The 27,807-nt window shown below is 38.7% G+C and overlaps 1 protein-coding gene across 2 annotated transcripts in view; it reads left to right on the top strand.

Moving 5' to 3' along the window:
• Positions 1-27,807, top strand: part of Rpl34 (ribosomal protein L34) — a 535,705-nt gene that overhangs the window by 403,592 nt on the left and 104,306 nt on the right. The window lies entirely within an intron of this gene.

Here is a 27,807-nt window from a genome sequence, read left to right as displayed (position 1 = left end):
TTAAACTTCTTTTTAGACAAACTTGAACCAACAGTATAAGATTGAGACCTGTTCTTGGTAAAAGCATTAAGGTCTTATGTGACCTTGAGTAAGTAAAGTTACCAAAGTTCTCTGTGCCTCGCTTCCTTCATCAGTAAAAGCAATATAATAACTCTTGCCTCATGGTTCCTATGGGAATTAATGAGTTAATGTTTGCTCAGTTCTTTGAGGTTGTTGGATGAAAGCTGTTACATAAATACTAAGTATCACTATTAACATTTAATAACCATATCTATACTTATGGTACCCAGTGTCCTAAGAAACAAAAGCTGTTCCCAGCCACAGAAAAGCATTCAAAGGCTGCTTCACAAGTGTCTGTGAAGACATACACTAGAATTACCAAGACACCTTTGTGTCCTATTGTCACTTAAAAATTACAGTCCTATAGATTCAAATTAATATTTAGCTATAGATCAAAAAAAGCTTTAAAACATTTTTGCTGTTATCAAACTAGTTGTTGTTACTGCTTTCAGATTTTGGAGTCTTCAAATTCTTTCATATTTCTTATCTAATTATATTCTTAATGAAATTAATGGAACCTTCTCAATACTTACATGAGCTAACCATGGTAGTTTTTTGCTCTGTCTCTTGCAAACAAGCAACTTCAATCCTTAACAAAGGAAAAATACACAAGAGCCTTTGCCAACCATAGCGATGAAATCGTGATTGCTTTGCTGTGTCCTTTCTTCTGGTGCTCACAGCACATGGCTTCAACATCCTGCCTGATTCTTCTCACTGTGCCACTCCTTCTGGTTATCAGAAAAGGCAGAAGTTAGTGGAGAGTTTCTGTAGAATGCAGAAGTTGGTGGGGAGTTGGAAAGACAGAGGTCCTTTTTTGATCTCAAATGACTGAAAAGATAAATACTTAGCCAAAAGGAAACACAAATCTAGAAAAAGGAGCAACAATGAGCTATTGGCAAGCTCAAAGTTGTCCCCTATATGTCTGCTTCCACATAACCTATAGAAGAGTTTTTCATAAAAGCAAGTTACCCAATAGAAAAATGGGCAATGGTTATGAACAGGCATGTCACAAAAGAAGCCTGACTGTTCAATCACTATGAAAGTATGCCTGGGTAATAAAAATTAAATGAACCAAAAGGAGGCAGTTTCACATTATAATTTGCTAAAGATTTTTATTTGAGAATACCACATGTAGAGAAGAAAATAAAGCAACACTGTCAGTGAGAGTGTCTACCATCACAACTCCTAGAGAATAATTTATTACTATTTAGCAAAGCTGAAAATGCAAATCCAGTCAGGGTCAATGCATCTAAACTTATACACTTATATATAGAGAAACTCTTGTATGCATGCACAAGGAACAATGTATAAGAACATTCCAGCATCATTTGTCTGTATTGGTGAGAGATAAAATCTAAGTGGTGGACAGACTTTAAACCTTCATCAAGTATATGAATACTTGAATATACTATTGGTATATTCATATAATGGAATACTATATACTATACAGCAGTAAGACTGAATTCACTAGAGCTACTAGTATCACTCTGGATCACTGTGGAACATCCTCAAAAAACAATGTTCATGACAAAAACATACAGAAAAATATTGTTTACATAACATTTGAAATATTCAAAACAAGAAAACTGGTGTTTATTACTAGAGAGAAACTCAAACTCAGTCTAAATTTGCAGTCTCCGTCATTTCTTTTAAGTTAGTATATCATTACTTTCTACCCCACTGGTGCTAAGCAATTGGTACAATTGAGATTTCTGTAGAATGCAGAAGAAATGTGCTAGAGGGTCCCTGTGTTCCCCAAGAAGTATTTATTCTAACACAGAGCTGACCAAAAGAAACATAATGTGAGCTGCATGTGTAATTTGAATTTTTCTAGTAACATGTTTTAAAAATGAACAGGTAGAATTAACTTTAATAACAGATTTAATTTAACTAAATATGTTCAAAATATGCAACCAGTAATCAATACAATTAATACATTTTAAATATTTTTATAAATATTTAAATAGTTTTTAAAAATCTATTGTGCATTTTTTACTTGACTATTGGCTTACTACTTGGCATCTATTTTTTCATAAGATATATTTTATTTGTGTTCATGTCATAAAATTTACAGTTGAAAACATGGATTCACATACCTATTTTGTTCAAAACATACTTAAAATTTCCCTAATAACTGAATGTAGTATTGACTTTTCACTTAAACTGAAGTTAATTAAGTAGAATTATAAATAGAGTTCCTCAGTCTCACCATATTTCACATTTTGCTATCATATTGACCAGAACAGGTCTAATCTGTAGTACTAAAAGATTATCTATGTCCACCACCTGTCCTCTCTGAGATTTCTATTTTCATTTGATTGAAATCAAACTCAAAATATATAGATTGGCCTCACCTCATAGGACAAAGGTAGCCCTACAGAAGCACCTGGAAGTGAAAATTGTGTGTTAGCCAGCAAGTGCCAAGGCCTCCAACAATGAGTCTAATTTATATTCTTGACCACCTACTTCTTAAACCTCTCAAGTCAAGTACATGTTATAACTTTGGTCCCCAATATATAAAGCTAGGGAAATCACCTCAAGGTTCCCTTGTGTTGACTCTGTGTCTGTTTTAAATTAAGTTTCTAAGAAATAGTGTGATCCACTTGGCACAGCCGCTTTCCAAGTATGGTGCTAGGGTGCCCTCTGGGGCTTCTTTCTGGATTGGATAATTAACCCCAAGAATCTGGAAGAACTCATCCTAGAAGAAATATGCAGAGGCTTGCAAAGAGAAGGCCAGAACTCAGAGACCATGGTGAAGCAATGGTGAAGATGAGCAGATCAAGAGCATGTTGGGGTTTTCAAAGCGAAAGGGAGCCCATGAAATATAGGGACATGCCAACGGAGTGAACCGGCAACGATCATTGGAATAGAGCCTTAGAACCTGAAGGTCAACCTGATCAGAACCTGAAATGAAACAGATCTGAGCTGTCCCCGCAACTTTGCTCTTGGAGTCCAAAGCAGTAAGCACAGTCCCTTGTTGTCACATAGCAACCAGGGTGCCAGCGGCTCCTGTGGAGGCACAGTTGATTTTTAAGTGAAAGGTTACCCGGTGTTACAGCATTCTAAGGTATCTTCACACATTTTTATTATGCTCAATGCCACCTTATGCATACAACACATCTATTCACACACACTCACAGAGTCATAGAGAGGGCATAGGATGGCTCCTTAAAGAAAATGACAGCAACAAAGCCTTTGAAACTATTGATAATTAATAAGCCAGCCAGTTGCAATTAATATATGTAGAGATGGGGCGCCTACTGTTCTCAGAGCCATAGCTCATTTAAAATACTCACCCTGTAATTTATGAGTGATATTTAATACCTCAGTGACCATAAACCTCAATGTTTTATTACCACTGCTTAGCATACCTTTGATGTGCTGCCCAGCACTACACAATCCAAAACAAATTACTTTCAGGAAGCTGGATATTATATAAATGCAAGAAAGTCATAAATAATGCACAGGAGGAACATTTTCTGTGGGTTCGGACATGTCACAATGGGTTTCTGTGAGTCGGAATTCTCGAGCATCTCTCAGGGCCTAGATGAGGGGCAGGAGGGCTGTCTATCTGAGGAATGGCTGTCAGACAGGGTGGGAATGGCAACTTCCGGAAACTTCCTGACACCACTGTGTAAACCTATACCAGAGGCAGATGAAAATCAAACGAGGACCCTTTAGGAAGCTAGAGTCTTATTAATGAGCTACAGATGTGTGAGGAACAGACCTTTCATTCATGTTTTTGGTGCACTCTTCGCAGTCCTCTTCCCTAATATCACATGGGCATATGCTAACTTCCTGACCCATTTGCAACTGCAGCTGCTCAAAACTCTGCAGTCTCTCTGGAGCCCTGAACCCCAACACTTGCTGTCTTTTAAGGTGAGAGATAATCTCTCACTTCATTGAGAAAATTGAGGTCATTGGGTAAGGACTCCTCCAAATCCCTCCCCAGCATACTCAGACAGTCACTGCTCCCGGAAGTGGTGGTACACAAGTATAATCTCAGCAGATTCTAACAGCTCAGGAGACTGAAGCACGAGGATCACAAGTTTGAGGCCAGCCTCGAGATTTAGTGAGGCTAAAATCAATGTAGTGAGATCCTGTCTCAAATAAAAAATGAAAAGGACTAGGGATGTGACTCAGTGGTAAAGCCCCCCTGGGTTCAATACCCCATACTCAAAAAAAAAAAAAAAAAGGGAAGAAAACAAAAAACTCAGCAGCCAGGCATGGTGGTGCACACCTGTAATCCCAACAGCTCAGGAGCCTGAGACAGGAGGATCATGAGTTCAAAGCCAGTCTCAGCAACATAGCGAGGCACTAAGCAACTCAGTGAGACCCTGTCTCTAAATAAAATACAAAATAGGGCCAGATTTGTAGCTCAGTGGTTGAGTGCCCCTGAGTTCAATTCCTGGTACCAAAACACAGACCAACAAAAAACCCCAGCAACTGCCCTGCCCTATTCCCACTGATTCTGCTTTTGTTTTGAAGGGGGCCATAGCATTCCTCTGCCTTCTCCTTCAGCACCATGGTTTTTAAATTATCGCTTTACAATCTCTTCTTCTCTACTGGTTCCTTTCCATTAGTCCTCAAATAGGATCAAATATGCTGCATTAGGCAAATAAGCAAACAAAATATAATCCTCCCCATAACCACAGTGCATATTTCTGAAGATGCTCTTTCCCCCCACTCTGCCCCACAGCCAGCTTGTCCTTATTGCCAAGCATTGTACTAAGGTTCTTCTGAATCCAGACCTCCTTCCAGGCTTGGTCTTAGGAGACTCTCCACAAGATAAATGTACTATCTATAGATCCCTCCATCCTGCACTTGAAATTTTTACCTCCCAGTCTTTTTTGTTCATAGTCTTATTTGGGATCCCCCTCTGCCACCCCCATCTCTTGCTGGCTCTGCTTCCTTTGCACATCCCCAGTCTTATCTTCTCTGTACACCCTTTCTAGATGACCCCATCTTCTTCACTCGCTTCAACTAATGGCTCCTAGTTCTGTCTCTGAACTCCAACTCTCAGCTCTACCAGTTGCTCACTGGACAACTCCTTCTGGTCCCATGGGTCAGCTTTCCAAAACATAGGCTGTAAAAAACAAGAGAATATTTGCCATAAGCCAAAATATCACCCTGCCAAACAGTTGCAAATTGCAAAAAGAAATATGTATTGTTGTAATGGGGAGATAAGATGGTCATCATCTGAACCAAGTAATCAGACGTAGTATCATTAATTGTGAAACAACCTGATATTCTTTATTTGTTCATGAGAAGAAACAGCATCTATATGGCATTACTATAAATTATTCTTGGAAAAATGCTTATTCCAAATATAATCGAGTCTGTATCTCCAACTTACTGCTTGTGTAAAAGATGAGAGAGAGAGAGAGAGAGAGAGAGAGAGAAACAAGATAATGATATCTCAAGGCAACAATCAGGCAAATCCAGATTGTGTGATCTCTATAAGACAAATGTGTTTGGTCTCTTCAAAAACATAATGTGTCAATATTATTTTTTTTAATGAAGAATGTTCTGAAATAAAAGAACTAAGGTGAGGATATTGACCAAATGCAATACATGAAGCTTGGTTAGACTTTGCTTTCAAAAAACAGGTATAAAAGATATTTGGGGTACAATATGGGAAAATTGAATTAGATACTATTAGAGAAATTACAGACATTTCTTATACGGGATAATGGCATTGTGTTTTTGAAAGATGATGTCCTCATTCTTGGGTGATACGTACTGAAATATTTCAGGATAAATTTTTTGTGATACCTACAACTTAATTTGAAATGTTTCTGTAAAAATAAATATCTCTCTGTGTGTATGGTGGGTGCAAATCAAATATGGCAAAACATTAATACTTTAAAAAATCTAGCTAATATGTATATGTGTTCACTCTACTTTCATTCAACATTCTTACACATTTTTAAAATTTCCATTAAAAATTAGAAAGAGGATAGCCCAAATATAAATTGAAATTGGAAACCTTCCTTCAACCTCTTACTTATTCCTTCTTCTCTATTCACCATTCACCAAGTAGACCAAACTAAAACTCATGACATCATCTTTAACTTCTCCCTTACTCCTCAGACCGCCTGTCTCTTTCCATTCTATCAGCTGGTCTTCCTTTCTTGATTACTTGAGTCTCTGTACACCCTTGTACACCTGCTGCACTGTCCTTGTGGTCCTCCATCATGAATCACCCAGATTCCCCTCTCCCGGGCTCAGGACCCTTCACCATCAGTGCGTTCACCTCAATCACTCTCCTGATGAAATCTTTCGAACAAATTCCCACTGCCTGAAAAATAAGATCACATTCTCTAAAATGGAATCTGGAAGATTTTGACTTCTATGCCTCACTCCGGGCTGAGATAACAAAGAAGAAAAGGCAAGTGCTCCTTATGGAAACTTGAGCTGGATGCCTGGAAAAAACATCCATGTATGGATCAGCAAAGTCGTGTTCTAGATGTTTAAAGTGTTTAAAAGGGAGCGGGTCCTTAACTGTCACAGCCATGACTTCAGGAGCTTAACGAAAGACTCGTTTTTATCAGCTTCAGTGGGTGGTTTATAAAACCCAGTTGGTGAAGCTGAGGAGAGCAAACCCTCTTATGCTCAGAGTTACTGTGAGTATAAATTGGTACAGTCCCCATGGAAAGCAATTTGGCAATATTTAAATGAACATACCCTTAGATCCAGGCAATGTCATTTCAGAAAATTGGTCCCACAGATATGCTGGCATGTATGCAAAACGATGTATGGTATGATGTATGTCATTTTGCCATGCCATTCATTGAGGCATTGTTTAAACTGGCAAAATATTGAAATATGACAAATGTCCAACAGGAGAGGACTAGTTAAAAAAATTATGCTGCATCCCTATAAAGAAATACTATCAGTTAATATAAAGAATGGGGAAAATCTCTACACATAAACATCTATAAGATGTAACATGTGAGAAAACAACACTGGGCAAACTGTTCTAAGCTCTATGTTAAAATGTAAGAGAATAAGAGAACACGTGCTCAAGAACAAAAGTCTAAAAGCATCCAGTGTATTAAAGCAAAAGGCACCCACTTCAAGGTTAGAGGAACACAGAGAGGATGTTAGGGTTACCAGGCCCTAGAAATGAAGAGATACCCCATACAGCTGGGACTTGTTAGACCTCTGAGGAGGGGTCTCCCTGGCTGGTATGGATGCCTCTCTGCTGAGGATGGTAGGATACTGAGATAGTTTGACAGGTTCTGGAAGTTCAGCTATAAGCTGGAGTTAGAAACCAATTGTGCTACCATGTTCCCTCTTCCTGCCTAGTGTCCCACTAATAGAATCTACCAGTAGAATCTCACAGAGAACCAACTGGCAAGTGGAAAATGTAGTTTTCTGGGTCCCTGATGGAGTATGGAAGGATGGATTTGAAGCTGAGAGGCTTCTTAACAAGTAACACAACAGATTCGGGAAGGTTAGCCAATTTGGGCACAGGTTCATCATGTGGCTGTAGCAATTCATGCATTCCCAAGTGATGCTGGGGTTCCCACCATGTGCCACTTGCCACCAGAGCCTGGGATTAGCAACAGTACTAAGAGGGAGGGTCCGATTCACTCCAGTAGATATTTATGGTTTGTGAGCAGAGACTCTGTGGGATTTTTTGCCTTCATTCGTATTAGTTTATTTACCTTCCAGTATTACTTGTGAGGAATAATATTGTCAGCACTTTTGAAATGCAGAAGTAAAGGATAAATACTTCTAAGTAAAGGGTCTCCCTCCTCCTGTCCCCATATTTCTCCCCCATACTCACTTTGTCAAACACCGAAGAGCTAGTTGGATCAAACAAATATGTGACATCAGCCACTCACCCAGAAGCACCCTGGACCATCTGTGGGATGGATGAGGTGGTGGCCATGCTGTGAATGGGCCATGGAACACTCTGGGGCCTGCTCCTTAAATCTAAAGTGCCTGGTCCCAGAGAGGCGGACATCTCCAATGCCAGCCTGTCTCCACTCTTCAGTTTTCTTTCCTACATTGATTTTCAGATGGCAAGTCCTAAAAGATGACTCTGTTGTTCCAGCCAAATGAGGTCTACAACAGGAAAGACAACAGGTCACACCATCTTCTTGAGCCAATAGCTGTGGCTAAATGCAAATAAAAAGAGAGCCTAGTGGTGTGATTCCACAGGAAATACTTGGAGGAGTGGGTTTCATGTGTCTCCCAGTAAGGCAGAACTTGTCTATCACAAAAAGTCTGAAAACATGTCTACTAGTCATATCAATGCTTTTCCAGCTCCTTCCTGCCCTCTAATATTTTCCATTCAGGTCAAAGAGCAACCCCCTGACTCCTCTCACTTGTACACCCCCAGCACTGTGACTTGGCAGGTAGAGGGAGGGCTAGTTGAAATGCCTGTCCTCCATAAAGGACATCTTAAAAATCAAAGACAAATACAAAATAGCTATGATATCAAAAGAATAGCAATCAGCCCTTAACTGAGTATTATAAATACAGTACAAACACTTTCACAAAACAGATAAGCAATAACAATTTGGCCAAAACCTAAATTTTGCTCTACCAATGAATGGCTCAGTTGGACACACAAGCAACAGTTGGGCCTTTTTAAAGAAATTCCATACTTACAAAATGACCAAATTAACAAGTTATTTGTATTTCAAAGGAGTCTCTGCAAAATAACCATAAAGGATTTTTTCTTCTCCATGTAAGTTCTTAGAAAAAAGTCCATTGTATGGTAAAAAGCCCTGTACTTAATACCAAGGTTTTTATTTTACTGTTTAAACTCCCCCACATTGAGTCCTGTCTCCAGGTCTTCATCTTGTTTTCCTTACTTTGGTTTCATTTCTTTCTATTTCTCATGGAAGCTTCTCCAATTGGATGATTTCTTTTTTGGAGGGGTGGGATTGGGGATTGAACTCAGGGGCACTGGATCACTGAGCCACATCCGCAGGCCTATTTTTTATTTTATTTAGAGACAGGGTCTCACTGAGTTGCATAGTGCCTCACTTTTGTTGATGCTGGCTTTGAACTTTCGATCCTCCTGTCTCGGCCTCTTGAGCCACTGGGATTACAGGCATGCGTCATCATGCCCTGCCAACTGGATGATTTCTGGGTAAATTCCCCATGACTCTCTTCCATAATCCACTGTCTCATGGATCCACTGTTTCCTTAACCTCATGAATCTTGGTCATTCTCTGATTGACCACAGAGTGGACATAAGGACCTATCCTTATCTATGTAGATAAACCTTGAGTAACTCCCCTGACCACCCAGCATGACTAAGGCAAACAGAATAGTTTCACTTTTCACTGTAATATTAATTTGGCTGAAAACAAAACCATTTGAACTCACAAAAACCTGAACTCAACTTTTTAAAAAAAATTCATTTGCACCCCACTCTCCCTTTTTCCATAATATTTTTATATGAAAATGTGTATAAGTGAGATTGTACACAGACTTCTCTGACCTTCACACAAACCCACAAGCCTCAAAGTTGGGCTAAAAAATCTAACAAAATTTGGTAGTCTTGGAGGATTTCTAAGGCTTCCAGTTTCCAACCAGGCTAGAAATAGCATCAGGAAAAATGCTTTTGTGTGAAATGATTGGACAGTCAACCTTTTAAACAGGGTTAAAATTTGACAAAGCCACAGTTAAAAACTAAATAGACTTTCCAAAATTGGAGTAGGTCCTGGATTGGGTTAAAGATTTGGGTTATCCTTTATTTAACTTGAAACAATTCCCTTTTCCCCATTTAATAATGGATTTGCCCAGTACATTAGGTGCTTGAAGCCAGTGTCTATTGATGTGAAACAGCTGGGGAGCCAAGGAGACCCACTGGGAAAGACCAGTTTCTATGTGGAAATGCTCAGTGCTCAAAGAGCATGCTCAGAGCTGTCGGCCCAAGGTATGAACAAATGTCGACTTCAACTGTGTTAAAGCAACCTTTTTCTACATTTACAATGTCCATAGTAACCTCACTTTCTCTCTCTGTATATGTACTGTGTGTGTGTATGTGTGCGTGAGAGAGAGAAAAATGTGTAAAAATATATATACATATATTTAATAAAATTTCAATTTCCTGAAAGGTTCTATTAAAGGGAGTCCTGTTCTTATTAGTCTGTAGGTGGAAATTTGATCATTTAGAAGTAAGAAAATCTCTCTCTTAATAGCTGGATGGGCCCTGTCCAAGTCTGAGGAGGCGTTTAGACCACCCAACAGCAACCAAAATGCCAATATAGTTTGAATATGAATGTAAAGTCAATGTTAGGTTTCCTATGACTTAGCTAAGCATAATACACAACAAGAAGTCCAGAAAAAGCATTGGAGCTTTAAGAAAATTGATTTGATGACATTAAAAATCAGATGAAGATATGGGACTCAGGCTGCCAGACTCTGCTTCTCCTGAGTCATTCTAACAGCATAAAATAGCATGAAAGGCCCTAAGCTGCCCTCTCAACATAGGTGGAAGCATCTAGCCAATGACAATTGAGGTCAACTCTCTGCAAGTAGACAGATTTCCACAACTGGGCAAGAACCTTTTTCCTCATATGTTGATACAATAGCTAAAAATCAACAGATTTGAAGCCTGTGGGTTTGGATAAAAGGGAAGTCTCTATAAGATCTCATTACACCAACTTTAATACAAAGATATTATGGAAAAAGGGAGAGAGGAGTGCAAATAAATTTTTAAAAATAAAGCTGATTCCATGCTTTTACAAGTTTACATGGTTTTATTCTCAACAAAAGTAAAATAGCAATGAAAAGCGAAACAATTAAGTTTACCTTAGAGAAAGGTGGTAAGTGGAGTTACCCAAGGTTGATTTATGTAGACAAAGGATAGATCCTTGGATCAGGCACATATATATTATTTTTCCCCAGATTTATATATGTGTGTGTGTGTGTGTGAGTGTGAGTGTGTGTGTGTATGTGTGTGTGTATCTTCCTCACCTGTCTATCTTTCTACTTTGTTTACATGAGCTCATACCTCTTTCAACATAGAGACTATATTCTTACTTATGGTATATATATATATATATATATATATATATATATATATATATATATATATATTTTCTTACCTATATTCTTACAATGTCCATAGTTACTTCACTTTCTCTATCTGTTTATGTACTGCTCCAACTCCATAGGACCTATTTAAAAAACAGTAGACCCTGTGAAAGCCCAAACAATATTTGATTCAAATGAACTAGAGTATCAAAAGTTTGCAGAGAGACAAACTAGAAGAGTGAGGAAAACATGAATCAAAGCAGAAAGACTATTAAAAATTTAGGGTGTATTCTTCTTTAAGAAAAGAAAAAATGATACTCATGTTGATTAGAGGTAGTTGCTCATGGTGTCAAAGACGTGAAGAAAGATCCTCGGACAGAAGTCAGACACTCAAAGGCTGACAACAGCAACATAAAGGATTGAAGAGCTGTCTGCATAGAAATTAGGGTGAATTGGTGTGATGGTTAGCTTTTCATAACTGTGACCAAAATACCTGACATAAACAACTTACAGGAGGAAGATTCATTTTGGCTCCTGGTTTCAGAGGTTGCAGTTCATGGTCAGCCAGATCCATTGCTTTGGCCCGGAGTTCAATCCCCAGTGCTCCAAACAACAAAACAAAACCACCACCACCACCACAAAATACAAAAACCAAAATATTAACCCAGGCCTAATGAAGAGAGAGAACTCTCTCTTTCCCTCTACCATCACAGGCCAGGTGTGGTTCTGAATATAGGCAAATAGGAAGATAGTCTTTCCAGTAAGAGTCCTGGGCAGCCACCCAGTGACTTTCAAATAATGAAACCTGGCACATTTGTTCTGGTCTATTCTAAGGCCACAAAGACATATAGCCTTTCTTGTTTCCCAAGGAAAGATATGCTCATTTTCATTCTTGTTTTCTTTTTTAATTGTTTTTCTTTTCCTTGGGTTTAAGGTGATGTCTAATCCTCTTGAACAAAGCATTGGGCACAGGAATAGATTTAAGCTAAACTGAGCTGGTAAAATCCTTGCGCTCATGGAGCAGATGCTCAGGTGACCGATGCTGGGTCATTACTTTCTACATCTCAGAAGATCACATGGAGGGCTGGTTCTAAATCGAGAACTTGAGCAGCATCTTTCATGTTGGTGACTCTGTTCTAAAGAGCAAAGAGAAACATATCATGCTGTTGTCATCTAGAGCTCCCTGGGGTCCTAAAAGGAAGTCAGCTTTTAAGGGACAAGTTCAGAGAGTTGGAATCTTGAAAAGGAAAGGGATCGAGCCTCTCACAAGCTCCATGTGGGAGGTGAGGGACTAGATACAATGAGAATCTGGCAAAAGTCAGCAAATTATCTTCTGAAATGATTAAAATTTGTAGCAAGCCCGTCTGTGTAAATTTTCATGACTTCTTCATGGTAATTAGTTTCATGGAATAGTGCCAAATGGCATATTTTTCAGACTCTGAGCCCCTCTCTAAGCACTCCTGGGAATGTCTGAAATGTGAGATAAGCACTCTTAACCCAAAGTTTTATTAAAAAGTTTAATTAACATAAATGCCAAATGACACATTCACTGCCATTAAGTAGGTAGACTACATGTAAATACTTGAACTACTGAGTGACTTTAAAGCCCATTTCCCTCAGCAACCACAGCTTTCTTTCTCTTCCTGAGCAGGTAAGAGAGCCCTCCGGATGCATGTTACCATCTTCAACCTCCGAGGTTCTCAGGACTACACAGCACACAGAGAAGCTTGGTGGCAGTGGCAGAAGCCCTCTAAACTCTTCCATGTCAAGTCCTCCCTCCTCTCAGCTGGTCTCGTCCCCACCTGCAGATGCTCGGGCATTTGATCTCCTTCACACTGACTTCTGGGAAGCCACAGGCCACACAGGAACACTCTCACTTGTCTATCCTGTCCCCACCCAAGAAACACACGTTTGCCACATCCTCTCCCAAGGCTCCAAGACATGGAGAATTACTTAACTTCTTTTTTCTCCTAGTATGATCGATCTTTAGTTCTTAGAGGTTGTGACCAGGTTCTTTTTCATACACTCTTGTATCTTAGCTCCTAACACCATACCTGGCACACAATTATGGCTCGATTATTTGTAGAATGAAGAAATGAAATCATTGCCCTGTTTTCCATCTTCTCTTTGCTACTTTGGAAACTTTTCTGGGAGCTGTGGATGTAGCTTAGTGGTAGTACACTTGCTAAGCATGGATAGGGCCCTGGATTTGATCCCCAGAACTGCCCCACTGCACCTGCCATCAAAAACAAAAACAAAAAAAAACTTCTGGAGATTGTGTTATCTCCCACCTCTCTGATTCCTGTTGTGTCCTCCGAGGGTCCCTATGTTCCCTCAGCCCACTATTTTCTCTCTAGCTGATTCTTATAATCACATTAAATAAAAATAACCTAGCTATGCACCTGCAATATGCACAATAACAGAAAGAGAGGTCTAAAAAAGACTGCCCGGAACTTTAGGTTATAGTAAAATTAATGGCAGAGTCATTGTACCTTGCTGGGCAGTCCCAGCTTATTAGAAAGAAATACTGATATATTTACAAACACTTGTGCAGGGAAATAGAGAAAGAGAGAGTGTACCAAGAAAGCCATAATAAGAGGAAGGAAGTGGTAAGAACAGAAATCTATAGAGCTCAGAGTAACTCATGTCAGTTATCTCTTGCCACAAAAAAAGTTGCATAGCAAGAAGCAGTGGCATACAAGCATAAACATTTTCCCCCCATAAGTCTCTGCATCTGCTAAGCTGTTTTGCAGATCTGGGCTGGACTTAGGGGAGAGTGGTTAGATTCACATGTATCTTTGTTCAACTGGGTTGTCGCTAAGGGGCGTGGGTCTATGATGGCTTCCAGCCTCTGAAAAGCTCTGCTTCATGTGCCTCCTTACCCAACTCCAGTGGACAAACTTGGACTTGTTTTTATGGAGGTAGCATACATCTGAGAGAGGGAGAGTATGAACAAGAATGAGAGAGCAGAAGCACACATAGCCTCATAAAGTCTGGTCTCCAAACTAGCACAGGGTCACCTATGCCTCTTTCTTTGGGTCAAAGAAAGTTTCACAGCCAATGTAAATATAGAGAATGGAGAAATGCTCTTTTTCCCTTGCTGGGAGGACCTGAAGACTAACATTACAAATGGTATGGATGCAGAGAGTGGTAGAGAATTGAGGCCATTATGCAACCAAACCTTCACACTAACCTCAGCCCCAACCTCCATTGAGTAGCAGTAGCAAGGCACAGTTGCAGCTATCTTATCTGATTTCCTCTCAAAGCTAAGATGGTCCAAATGTAAGTGGTTTATTTGTAACATTGATAGGTAAATGGAGAAGTGAGAAATGGAATGAAAGAGCCAATAAAGGGTTTGTTATCAAGCAAGCTACCACTGGGGATAACTGCACTTATCCTGAATGGGATAAGCTCCAAGTAGAACGCGTGTCTTGGAGTTATTCCACCTGAAAGAACGTGGAGCTGGATCATTTCTATGCTTGTAGGGAAGTAGAACACTCATGCTTAAGTACTTTTGACTTGCTGCAGGAATAGAATGGGCTCCAAGGTCAATCTGAAAGTCTTCAAGCAAAGAATTTGCCGGAGCTAGCAATTACAGATTGGGCAGCATACACTAAAGGGCAAGAGGATATGGTGTTATTGTGTCCCTTATAAAAAACAAAGATTTGACAGCTCAGGAGGCTGAGGCAGGAGGATCGCAAGTTCAAAGAGATCACTTTCAAAGTTCAAAGCCAGCCTCAGCAAATCAGTGAGACCCTATCTCAAAATTTAAAAATACAAAGGACTGGAGTTTGGCTCTATGGTTCAGCACCCACGGTTCCATTCTGGTACCAAAACCAAATAAAAACACAAAGATTGTGTGTAAATACTATATATAAGTATGAACAAATTCCCTAACATCCCTGAGCATCATTTTTCTAAATAATAAATATTTCACGGGCATTGTTTTGAAAATAAAATCAATATAATCTGCTTATAGTGCCTAGTAGATAATTAATGACAGATATTGATATCAAGATATTTTTATTTCCATTCATTCATGTCTCAAAAATTTGAAATAGTTGTTTGATCCCCTGCTCTGGCATCTATGACAGACTCCTCTACAAAGTATGGAAAGTATTCAAGAATAGAATGGAAATTAAAAATTTAAGGAAAAGTAACATAATTGACATCCATAGCCCATTTTATCCAACAACAGTGGAATACACATTTTCACAAGCTTGCATATGGAATACCCACCAAAATAAATTATGTTCTGGGTCATACAACACACCTTAAAATTTTTAAAAGAATAAAAATCATCCAACACCTGCACTCCGACCACACTGAAATAAAAGTCAATAATAGAAGATACTAAAAATTAGGACAGAAATCAATAGGAAATCAATAGAGAAAACCACTGAAACTAAAGCTGGTTCATTGGAAAGATCAACAAAATCAACCAGCCTCTAGCAAGCTAAGTTAAATATATATATATATATATATATATATATATATATATATATATATATATATATATAGAGAGAGAGAGAGAGAGAGAGAGAGAGAGAGAGAGAGAGAGAGAAGACAGAAATTACTAAAATCCCAGCTGATTAATACCCTTTCTAAAACAGAAAGCATCAAGCCCAAATTGGTTCGCTGGTGAATTCTAAAAAAACATTTAATAAAAAAAATCAATCTTCTATAGTTTCTTTTAGAAAATAGAAATGGAGAGAATACTTGCTAACTTCTTCTATGAAGCCAGCATTTAATACCAAAACCATAGGAAGACATCACAAGAAAAGAAAGCTACATACTAATATCTCTTATGAATATAAACACAAAATATCCTCAACAAAATATTAGCATTCACATTTGAAAATCAATTAATGTAATCTATTGCATCAAGACTCTAAAAAAGAAAAATCACACAATCATAGCAAAAATATTTGACGAAATCCAACTCCCACTCATGATGAAAACTAGGACTTTAAGGGAACTTAATAAAGAATAGCTACAAAAATCCTACATCTAATATCGAATATACTGACAACAAATTCAAAGTTTGCCCACTAAGATGAAGAACCAGGAAAGGATGTCCCCTCCTACTTCTCCTTTTGACATTGGTGATGAAAGTCCTAGCTAAGGCAAAGATTAGAAAAGGAAATAAAAGGTATATGGATGATAAAGAAGAAATGAAACTTTTTGTTCATAATTGACACCATTGTCTATGTAAAAAACTGAAAGAAGTACTGGCTGGAGTTGTGGCTCAGAGGTAGAATGCTTGCCTAGCATGTGTGAGGCACTGGGTTCGGTCCTCAGCACTGTATATAAATAAAGTGAATAAAAAAAAGGTCCATCAACATCCAAAAAATATTTTTTTAAAAAAGAAAATCTGAAAGAATCAACAAAAAACCCTCTTGAAACTAACAAGAGATTATAATAAGGTTAGAAAATACAAGATTAATATGCAAAAGTCAATTGCTTTCCTATATATGAGCAAGGAACAAGTGAAATTTGAAATTAAAAACAAAATACATTTGGAAGGACCTCCCAAATCAAATACTTACTTAGGTATAAATGTAACAAAATATGCACAGTAGCTCTATGAGGAAAACTATAAAATACTGATGAACAAAATCAAAGAAAAACAAAATAAGCAAATTTTTTATATTTATGGATAGGAAGACACAATATTGTCAAGATGTCAAATCTCTCCAAAATGATCTATAGATTCAGAGCAATCCAAATCAAAATATCATCAGTTCTTTTTATGGATACTGACAAGCTGATTCTAAAGTTTATATGGAAAGACAAAAGATCCAGAACAACACACAATTGAAGGAGAACAAAGTTGAAGGACTGACATTACCCAACTTCAAAACATACTATAAAGTTACAATAAGACAGTTTGATATTGGCAAAAGAAAAGAAAAATAGATCAATGTAACACAAGAGAGCCCATAAAAATCTCACATAAATAAAGTCAACTGATCTTTGACAAAGGAGCAAGGACAATATAATGGAACAAAGACAGTCTTTTCAACAAACAATGCTGGAAAAACTGGTCATCCACATGCAGAGAGAGAGAGAGAAAGAGAGAGAGAGAGAGAGAGAGAGAAAGAGAGAGAGAGAGAGAGAGAGAGAGAGAGAGAGAAGAGACACAGATCACAGACCCCACACCCTTCACATAAATTAACTCAAGATGGGTCACAGAGCTTAATGTAAAACACAAACCTGTAAAACTCCTAGAAGATAAATAGGTAAAAACCTAGATGACTTTGGGTTTGATGATGCCATTTTAGATACAATAAAAAGGTACTATCCATAAAAGAAATAATTGAAAAACAAACAAACTAACTAAAAAGAAATAACTGATAAGCAGGACTTCATTAAAATAAAAAGCTTTTGCTCGAGTACGAAAAGACAAGCCACAGACTGGGAGAAAATATCTATAAAACACATATCCAAAAAGGGAATATTATCCAAGATGTTCAAAGAACTCTTAAAACTCAACACTAAGAAAATAACCAAGCAAGTTTAAAAATAAGTCCAAGACCTTAAGAAACATCTCACCAAAGAAAGTATACAGATGGCAAATAAGCATATGATAGGATGTTCCACATCATATGACTACAGGGAAATGTAGACTAAGTGAGATAAGAACACACACTAGAACACCTGAAATCTAGAACACCAACAACACCAAATGCTGACAAAGACGTGGAGCAGTAGAAACATTCGTTGCTGGTGGAAATGAAAAATGGTTCAATCACTTTGACAGACAGTGTGGCAGTTTCTTATAAAACTAAACATACCCTTCCCATATAACCCAGCAATTGTGCTCCTTGGTATTTATGGAGCTGAAACTTACATCCATATAAAAACAATTCACAAATATTTGTAGCAGCTTTTTTCATAATTGCCAAAACCAAAAAAACCACAAACACATTCTTCAGTAGGTAAATGGATACATACATTGCAGTATATCCAGACAATGGAATATTATTCCATGCTGAAAAGCACTGAGCTACCAAGCCATGAAAAGACATGGAGGAAACTTCAATCCATATTACCAAGTGAAATAAGTCAAGTCTGAAAAGACTCCATCCTGTATGATTCCAATTATATGATTTTCTTTAAAAATGCAAAAGGGTGGAGGCAGCAAAATGATCAGTAGTTGCCATAAGGAGAAGAATTACTGAAGAGTCAGAGCATGAGGATTTTTAGGGTAGTGAAACTATTCTGCATGAAACTATTAATGGTGGCTATATGTCATTAAATATTTTCCCAACTCCATAGAAAGTATAATGCCAAGAATGAATCCTAATGTAAACTTTGGACTTGATATGATGATGATGATGATGGCAATGTAAGTTCATCAGCTGTTACCACCCTGTTAGGGGATGTCCATAATGGGGAGGCTCCATCTGTGTGAGGGTAGAACATGGAGAATCTCTGCACCTTCCACTAATTTTGCTGTGAACCTAAAATTTCTATAAAAATTTTTATTTAAAAAAAAAGGAAGAAGAGACACCAGTGTCTTTATGTAGCTTGATAACATAGGTCATGTCCCCAATTACAACTTTTCTCCCTCAAACTGGACAAACGCTAAGCAAATGCTTGCGATAGAAAACTGCTCCCTCCTGGGTGCAGATTGAACATGCACCATCAGCAGGCTGTACCCTTTAATCATGCCGTGCTGTTCTCTGAAGCCACTCCTCCCCCAGCCTTTCTGGAGGATGTCCAGATCAATGCTTATCTCGTTTGTTCTCTACTGATGACCTTTCATGATGGGTAACGGCTTAATGAAATCATAATGTCAAAATAGAATTCCCTTTGTCTTTGAAGTCTGTGTTTCACACTTCTTACTGCTTTTCCAAAAGCAAAGGGTTGTCCTGGATAAGAGGGCAGGGGACAGCATGGATTCAAACTGCTGGTGGCGTGAGGGTGAGGTTAGATGACCGAGCAGGTTCTCAGATCCTTTATTCCACTAACTAACCAGAGGTTTCATCTGACTTCACAAACTTAACCATGCTTGAAGACACTAATTTGGCTTCCACTGGAGGACCAGGAAAAGACTTTTTCATGGCATCAAAACATGCAAGAGTCTTGAAGAGGTTGTCTGGGTCAGGATTTTGCCTCTAGGCAAGATTTTCTGGAAACCGTTTGTCTTCCATGAGACTGCCTTTACTGAAGGGTCAAGAGAATTCCTGAGGGTCCCAAGGGCAATCCTTGAGGGAGTTGTTCCTTTGGTCTAAATAAAAACCTTCCTGATAGTCTCTGATAATAATTTTTAAAGTTCCTTTGTTCTGTCTCTGAGAGAAAGAGTACCAACTTTTCCATAAAATCTAGCTTGTTTTTATATTTTCTCAGCATTCTCTTTCCAATATTTCTTTATCGCTCTAAAATTCCATTAGTATTTTAATGTAGCTGTTTCAAAATCTGCTTCAAGTATGCTATAAACTGTCTTAATTGTGAAGTCCAACTAGGACTTCAGGGGTACCTGTGTGTAAATGAGAGTAGGCAGGGTTGCAGGGAGCTCTTCCAGGGTTGTTGTTTTTTTGGGGGGAGGGGGTAGAAAGGGAGACTCTTCTTTATATCCTCATCAGTAGCCCTTTCCTCACTGACTCCAGAAACACAAATGTTTTTAGCAACAAATAAAACCTTTCTTCTGCCCCATTACCGGAGAGAGACGAGGTACAAAAGTTCACAGACATATAGCTGACGAACATCAAGTCTTTTCCAGTAAGTTTTTATTAGGTTGGGAGCACACAGGATGCTTCTAGTAAGGCAAAGGAAAAAGCATGAAAAGGTGTTTGTCATTCTTTAAGACTGCTGTAGATCTTTTAAACATCCTTCCTATACTTTAGGAATTTCCCATAAGATCCGTTTTGCTTCCTTGGTAGTGGTAGTGAGCAAAGTATTGTTTTCCAGCAATCCTTGAAGCTAGACACAATTTTGCATCATGTGCTTTGGTGAGATGTTCACTTGGAAAACAGCACCTTAAGAAAAGACACCATTTGGCGAAGTTGGTGATGGAGGCATCCACTGGGGGTAGGCATAGGTGCTAACAGATCTTCAGGGTTTCCAGCTCCAAGACCAGGGTGTGAACTTCCCCACTGGCCCTCCAAAAGCAGCACAGCAGGAGCTTCATAAAAGCAATCCTATGGCACCATTTGGGCACTCCTGCCCACATTTATTTCTTAGTAAATTTATTTTCTGCTTAGACTAACTACAGTGAGTTTTGCCGTTTGCATCTGAAAATGTTGACTGATACAATGTTGTTTTAACAATTGTATTCCACTGTGGACTTGCTTTGATTCCACTAACACTCAACCAACTTTTCATTCTGTTGAAATTCCTACCAGGCTCTTCAAAAATACCACAGCCATTTCTCTGTGGAGACAGACCCATGGGTTTTGAGCATTGATGTGGTCCTTTTAAAAATTATAAATAATTCTCTCTGATACATCACTTTCTGAGTTCAGAGGATTAATGCAACAGGGAAAGGACAAAAATAAACCCAAATTTTGAATACAAGTTAGATTGTCTGACCTAAATCACAGACTGGGCTCCCATAAGTCTTCTGTAAGTTTAAGAGAAAGAAAATTTGGGAACATAAGGGTATGTAGCAGCAAAGCAGGTGCCTCTGAAAGTTCCTCAAATATATAGTGATTTTCAACCCCAGTTTCACACTGGGATCACCTAGGAAATTTTAAAAATATGATTGCTTGGATTTCTCCTTAGGAACTCTGTTTTAATATTTGGTCTGGAGTAGTTCCTGGATATGGCTATCTTTCAAGTTTGCCAGGCCAATTCTAAGACCATGGTGGAGACCTCTCTGTATGAGTGGGAATTCAGGCCATAAACACAAGTTGGAAGTCTTAGGGTGATATGAGACCTATAGGCCACATCCTCACATAGAAGTGTTATACAATTTCTAAACTTGAGGATATGCATCAAATAATATGTTAACTGCCACTTGGTATTATCTGCCTTTGACTAAGGAGCTCTGCTCACCTGATTTGCCCAAAGTGCTTGTAGGAGAATGACTCTCACGTTGCCTGGATCCATATAGCTTAGATACATTCTCAATAATATCTGCAGCAGTTTGTTTAACACAGGATTTTATAAAATAAACAAGAGGATAAGTTGAGACATGATCTACTGTGTGGAATGTATTGGATACTACATTGTAAGCAGTTTATATAGAAATACACATCTGCATACACACCTCCAGTCATAGATCTAGAGCTGTGGGGAAGAGAGAAGCATTGGGTTGGCATGGAATGTCACCCAGAAGCCAGCAGGTTTCTAGGGACAACGTTCCTGGGGAAGAAGGGGGTGATCAGAAGAACTGGGGGATTGCCCCGGATCTGGAAAACCAGAAGGCAAAAATGGCCCAGAGGGAGGTCATTCCCATAACAAAGCAAAAGAAGTCAAGTGACTAGAATCATGTAGTAAAGGAACATCAGGCCCCTTCAAACAAACACAGGTACAGAAGTGATTGCAAGAATGTGATGCAAGTAACTAAAACAAGAAAGGCTGGGCTGAATAATCTCAAGTATAAGACAAGAACTGACTTGGAATAGGACAGTTCACCAGAATGGGAAGGGAGATGATCTGGAAGAAGGGAAACAGAGAGGGATCAATTGCATCCAACCGCAAACCAAAAGCTTGTGCAACCTGAAAGGAGGATGCGGCCTGCCCAATGTTTCCTGCAACCCTTATCCTCAGGGGCAGCTGCTGACACTCTTTCTGAGAGTGCTGATGAGTCTCTTCACCAAGAGGCTGCTGGACAGGGGCCAAGTCCTTTGCAATATTGTCTGGCTTTTGTCTTCTTCCCGGCCTTTGCCATTCTGTATTCTTTTTTTGGTACACATCAGAGCCAGAGAGAATACAGCCATTACACAGCATTCTCAGGCTGCCTGAGTTGCTTCAAATTCAGTCTTTCCTGCTTTGCATACACAGGTTTCAGCAATGTGCATTGTATTCCTGTTTGCTACTTTAGAAATTGGTGAAATGACCCTTATGTAAAGGCTATTACAAAAATGTGTAAGATGTAAGAGGAAAATTGTGAATTTTTTTTTAACAGACCTAAAAGAAAATCTGAATAGGGATCTTTCTGGTGAGGAAGTTATAATATGGTAAACATGTATTCATGGAGGAATAGTGAGATTAATAAAATGGAAGTGAAAATCTAGAAACTTGTATATACATGGATAATTTATATATGATGGCATTTGTCTCAGTGCCAAAAAAGACAATTTACTTGAAGAGTTAAGACAAAGGGTAATCTGGTTGCAGAGAAGTAGTTTGATTTCTGCCTTAAGCTCAAATCAACCACTGTGGACAAGGAGACATCTGGGATGCTTGCAAGGTCATTGTGTCCTGTCACCCATCTGCATCACTAATACCTCCCATTGAAACGGGGGAAGAGAAGGATACAATTAACCTGAGTTAGGGGCCTCTGATGCTAATACTCAGGAAAAAAAAAAATGCACACCTGTCCAAGGTTAACTGGCCAATTTTCCCATGACAAACATCCGTATATAGCTAGAAACGTTGGCTTAGCTTATTTTAAGGTCTCCTTAATGATTTCTGGGGAAAAAAAAATTATATAGACCAGGTGTCGGCAAACTACTAATCACAGGTCCAATCTGGGCCCTGGCCTGTCTTGGTAAATAAAGTTCACTGGCGCCGGGTGTGGTGGCGCATGCTTGTAATCCCAGTGACTCAGGAGGCTGAGGCAGGAGGTCCAAAGTTTGAGACCAGGCTGGGCACTTATTGAGACCATGTCTCAAAGTTTTTAAAAGGACTGGGATATAGCACAGTGGTAGAGTGCTTTTGGGTTCGTTTCAGTATCGTGAAATGTAAAGTTAACTGGCACCAAGGTACACTTCTTTGGTTATACATGGTTTATGACTGCTTTTGCTCTACAACAGCAGGATTCAGTAGTTGCAAGAAACTTTATGACCCACAAAGCCAAAACTTATTTGGTATCTATCTCTTTCAGAAAAAATTTCCTGATGCAGATCATCTCTTTCAAGAAGCCTGATGGAAAGAGCTATGGGTTGGAAAAAGGAGCAGAGGTGATCTGGTCTCTAAACCAGATCCACTCCCATTAACCAACCCAGGGCAAACTTGGCTTCAACCTTTCCAGGCCTTAATTTCTAATAATAGTGTTCTTAATTTCTTAATTTCTAATAATAATTTCTTAGTTTCTTAATTTCTAATAATGGTGTTCAAATCAGGTTCTTCTGACATCAAAAGACTATAATTTCAGAAAAGCCCCGATGAGTTAAAAAGTAGAAATCTATATGAAAATCATGAAATGGTATTACATTTCATTTTAAAGGATGTATCTTCTTATTTAAAAAAAAAAAAAGCCCACGCTGTTTGTAAGTCTTATTGTGAAGACCAGGAAAAGAATAAGAATTTAGAAGGAAGAAATCCTCAAATCTGAACACTGATGAGAAAATTGCACTTAACATTTTTCAAGGCTTTTATTTTAACTTTTCACACAAATCAGTAATTTGACTGTTTGCCATTGAGAGACAATTGCATGTATTTGCATTTTTCTGTGTGTGAGAATTTAATTTTTTACAACCCGCTGTGTTTTTCAGGCCCTTTAACTAATAGGCTTTTATCACCTTATGATTGCCTAATTTTCTCTTAATTGCTTTATGACAATATAATTTATTTTGATCGCTCCCACCCCATGGTTTTACTTTCTGATGATGGACTTTATGAATTTATGTATGCTACTATGCATCGACTTAAGTTTTCAATTCTCCAACATAAATGGAAGAGTAAAAATGGAGTAAGTTAAGAGTCATAAGATATCTATGCTTTTCTGTGTGGGGAAATCTCTGCACATGAAGTGTCCATTTTCCCAATCAGCATTGGCCTGTGGGCACACTTACCACTAAGGCCCTTCTGGTGACTTCCGTATGGCTCTTTGCACCTTATAGGCACAGGCGTATGTTGGTGAGCAAGCCCACCAAGTCCATGCAGAGGTGTAGAAGAAACCTGTCTTGGTCTGTAATTAGCACAATATCTTCCACAGTGTTTATTAGATTTCTTTTTTTAATATTATTTTAGTTGGCAATGTCACCTTTATTTTATTTATATGTGGTGCTGAGAATCAAACCCGATGTCCCATACATGCTAGGCAAGCACTCTACCATAGAGCTACAACCCCAGCCCTATTATATTTCTTATTTGGATCAAGTGGAAGATTTCATTGTCTTAAAAATGACCTGGATAAGCCCACACTGATTTTTAAAACAGTCATTGTTTTCTTTCATTAAATTCTACATCATTGGTTTCTGACAAGTCATTTCATAAATACAAATAAAGGACCAGATGTAGCTCAGTGGTAGAGCACTTGCCTAGCCTGTGTGAGGCTCTGGGTTTGATCCTTTAACTGAAAAAAAAAAAAAACCTATAAGTATTAACATATTCTGGGTTTACTCAGTTCATTTCAGGATAAATGCATCTTATGTCTGTAGTATTAACTGAAATTCCCTTCCTGGTGTGGAAGACAAAAATTCCAGGAAGTGAAATCCAGAAGGAGCGGGTAGCATTGAGTAGGACTGAAGTCATGCACATGCCTCTAACACACAGCAGATAACAATGCACTGTTGCTGTCTACTGTTTTAATTGTCACCATTTCTTGAAACCTCAATTTGTGTAAATATTTTAGGTACTATTTGTTTTTCAATTTTCAAGCAGATTTAATAAAAATATAAGCTTTATTCCCATGTACGGAGTGCATTGGCCAAGGTTACATAGATGTTATGTGGCAGAGCTGGAATTCATGACTAAGGACATTTTGGCACCAAAGCCCTGCTCTTATAAGTGTCCATGTGATCTTTCTTATAAAAGTACTTTCTCCTTTATTATCTCATTTGATCCCAACACCATGAAAAAACCCTATAAGTACAAACATATTCTGACTTTACTCAGTTCAGTTCAGTTCAGGATAAACACAGACAGGGTAGGCACCATGTTCTCCCTTTTTATAGATGAAGACTGGGGAATAAGTGCTGTTTAGTTCCCAAACTTATAACAGGTAGAGTCAGATAAGCCAGGCTTCCTGATTCCTGAGTCAGTGCTCTTTTGGTAAATATATTTTGTTTTGTTTTTTAAAATCAAAACCTGTAATCAAACTGGAAAGTTTAGTTAGAAGCATGCTTATGGATAAGTCCAAACCCCTTGTAATTTCACAAATCGTGGCTTAGCAGGTCAGTGGGTGAGAGGAGGCCTTCTTCTGGTTCCATGAGTAGTCATCAGCTCTATGGCCTTAGACAAGTGTTTTTGCCTCTTTCAATATGTAAAATAATGGGAATGGATGAGAGAGGTTTTGTGGTTCCTTCCATTTCTGGGGAGTGTGACTCTATGACCTTTGGCCAGTATAGTATGGTCATGATCCAGGTACCTAGAGACCAAACCTCTATTTGTCTAGATTGCATTACTATGCAGAAAGAACACAGCAAATAGTTGCCTTTAAATTTACAATCAGAATGGTGCTTGGAACCATTCTGTATCTGCAATTGTCTAGTGAATTTGGGCCATGCAGACAATTACTTCAGATAATTCAGGTCAAACTGAAGTTCAGTGCAAGGATAAAATGAGATAACAGGACTTTTTGAAAATGAAACATGTTTTTTTAAGAGCTGAAGGATTACATTTAGTTTTACTTTGAATGAACACAATAGTTCTTGAAATCCCTGCTTTCTCCTATTTGTAATGCACAACATTACACAGAAAACTCCTATTCTCTTGATTATATTTGATTATATTAGAATTTCATACATTACCTTCCATTACACCTAGAGAGGATATGGGAGGTACAAGATGCAGATGATGGATTACTTTATCAGTTTAGTCACAATTGCAATAACTGCCAACTTTTGTCAAGCACTTATATGCTAATCATTCCACTTGCTTCAACTCACGTCCACAACAAAACTGAGAAGTTAGTACTATTATCGTCCTTTTTGTTAATGAGGCCCCTAATGCTTTAAGCTTGAGAGTTGGGTAAGTTCAGGATCATACAGGCCAGTAAACTGCAAAACGAGAATTTGAACAGAAAGGCAGTGGGCCCTGGATGTAGGGATTGAGGGGAAGTAGTGAGGGCAGAAAACAGAGAGTGATGAAACAGAAGACAAGAAAACATTCCCGCTGACCCACAGAGAGACAGCTATGCCATCTGGATGGGCAGACAGAAACCAGCTAATGGGATGAGTCTGCAACAGCGCCTCCCCATGGGGCAGGAGGGTAATCACCAAAGTCCCTAATGATTACCCAGAGTGTACAGGGAAAAGCTAACTTATATTTAATGGACAAAATAAAGGAAGTGCTAGCACATTTTCAGAAGATAATGGCAGCTGATATTTACTAAACTGCCACCAGGTGCCTGGTGCTGTTCTAAGCACTAGGTATGTGTGAATAACACTATGTCCTGGGTACCATGGCAACCTTCAGGTAACCTATGAGAAACTAAAGCACAGAGAAGGGACTTGATGGAGGTCCCTTGCTGGTGAGTGACAGGGTTAAAAATGGAACCCAGGCAGTCCAAATTGCAGCCATTCCTTTTCACTACCCCTTTCCATAGAGTTTTCATTCAGAAAGGATGTCTGTAAACCCCACAGTCAACCTTGCTGTATAACCAAGCGATCCATTTTATTAATACTTTGAATTTATGGTTTTGAAATCCTGTTAACAAAACTGTCAGGTCACATAAATGTTGAAATTGTCTCTGACTTCATCAAATGCATGCATGTTCTCAGGACCCAATAAACTCATTTCCACTTTCACCACTTCGGTTTAGCCAGATTTAATGGGAGCAATCAAACAGCTAATATCAGAGATATGTTGATGTAGAGGCAATAAAGTCATAGGGTTGCTGAAAAGAAGTGAAATGTCTGTTTCCTGTGAAATACGTATCCTTTAATATATTCCTACTTTGCAAATCTGTGGTTGAAGAGCAGTGAAATACAATACGAAATACCACATTAAAACAAAACCATAATGACAAGTGTTTGGTTCCTAGAAGAAAGTGGTGCTGTTATCAGTCAGAAATGATAAATAATGCAAAGAGAAAGACTTGAGATTCTAACCCTTTGGTCATAGTCGCAGATCTGAAGCAGTCAAATGGGCCCCCCGGATGGCCCAGTGGAGCCGTGGGATAATGAGACTGGCTTGTGGCCACAGCTGTGGGTTACCCTAGTCCCCAAACCCACAAGTCACCACCGCGCCTTTTCTCCCTGCCTCGAGGCAACCTTCAATTTCAGAAGGGCACAGAATCAAACAGAAAGCAATTAGTGTGGCAGAACCTTGAAAAGAAACCAATAGCCAGAATCTAGAGGGTTTTTTGCAGAAAGCCAGGATTTCCTTATTTGCAGAGAGAAACAACAAGAACAATTAAAAGTTTCAAATCATGTATAATTACTTTCAAGTTGGGTTTGGTGAAACATAAATAAATTTCATATCAGAGCTTTAGCCCAAGTCCGGTGCTGTGTTTGTTTTAGAGAACACTGCTTTCATCTTGGTAGAGGATGTCATAAAAGCACATTTCAAAAAATTACCATTGGCACCCAGTTTCCTATTTGATTATATTTTGGCACACAGCCCTGCCAGTCATACAGAGCCCCTATCTCAGTGGTTCTGATTGGAAGATAATCGCACGTACCACCTACCTTTCGCCACTCTCACCCCCCATGCTGCAACAATCTTAAATCTCAGGAGCCA

Source organism: Marmota flaviventris, chromosome 7 (assembly GCF_047511675.1).
Source record: "Marmota flaviventris isolate mMarFla1 chromosome 7, mMarFla1.hap1, whole genome shotgun sequence".
Lineage (NCBI taxonomy): Eukaryota > Metazoa > Chordata > Mammalia > Rodentia > Sciuridae > Marmota > Marmota flaviventris.
This window is presented reverse-complemented; position numbering and strand designations above follow the sequence as displayed.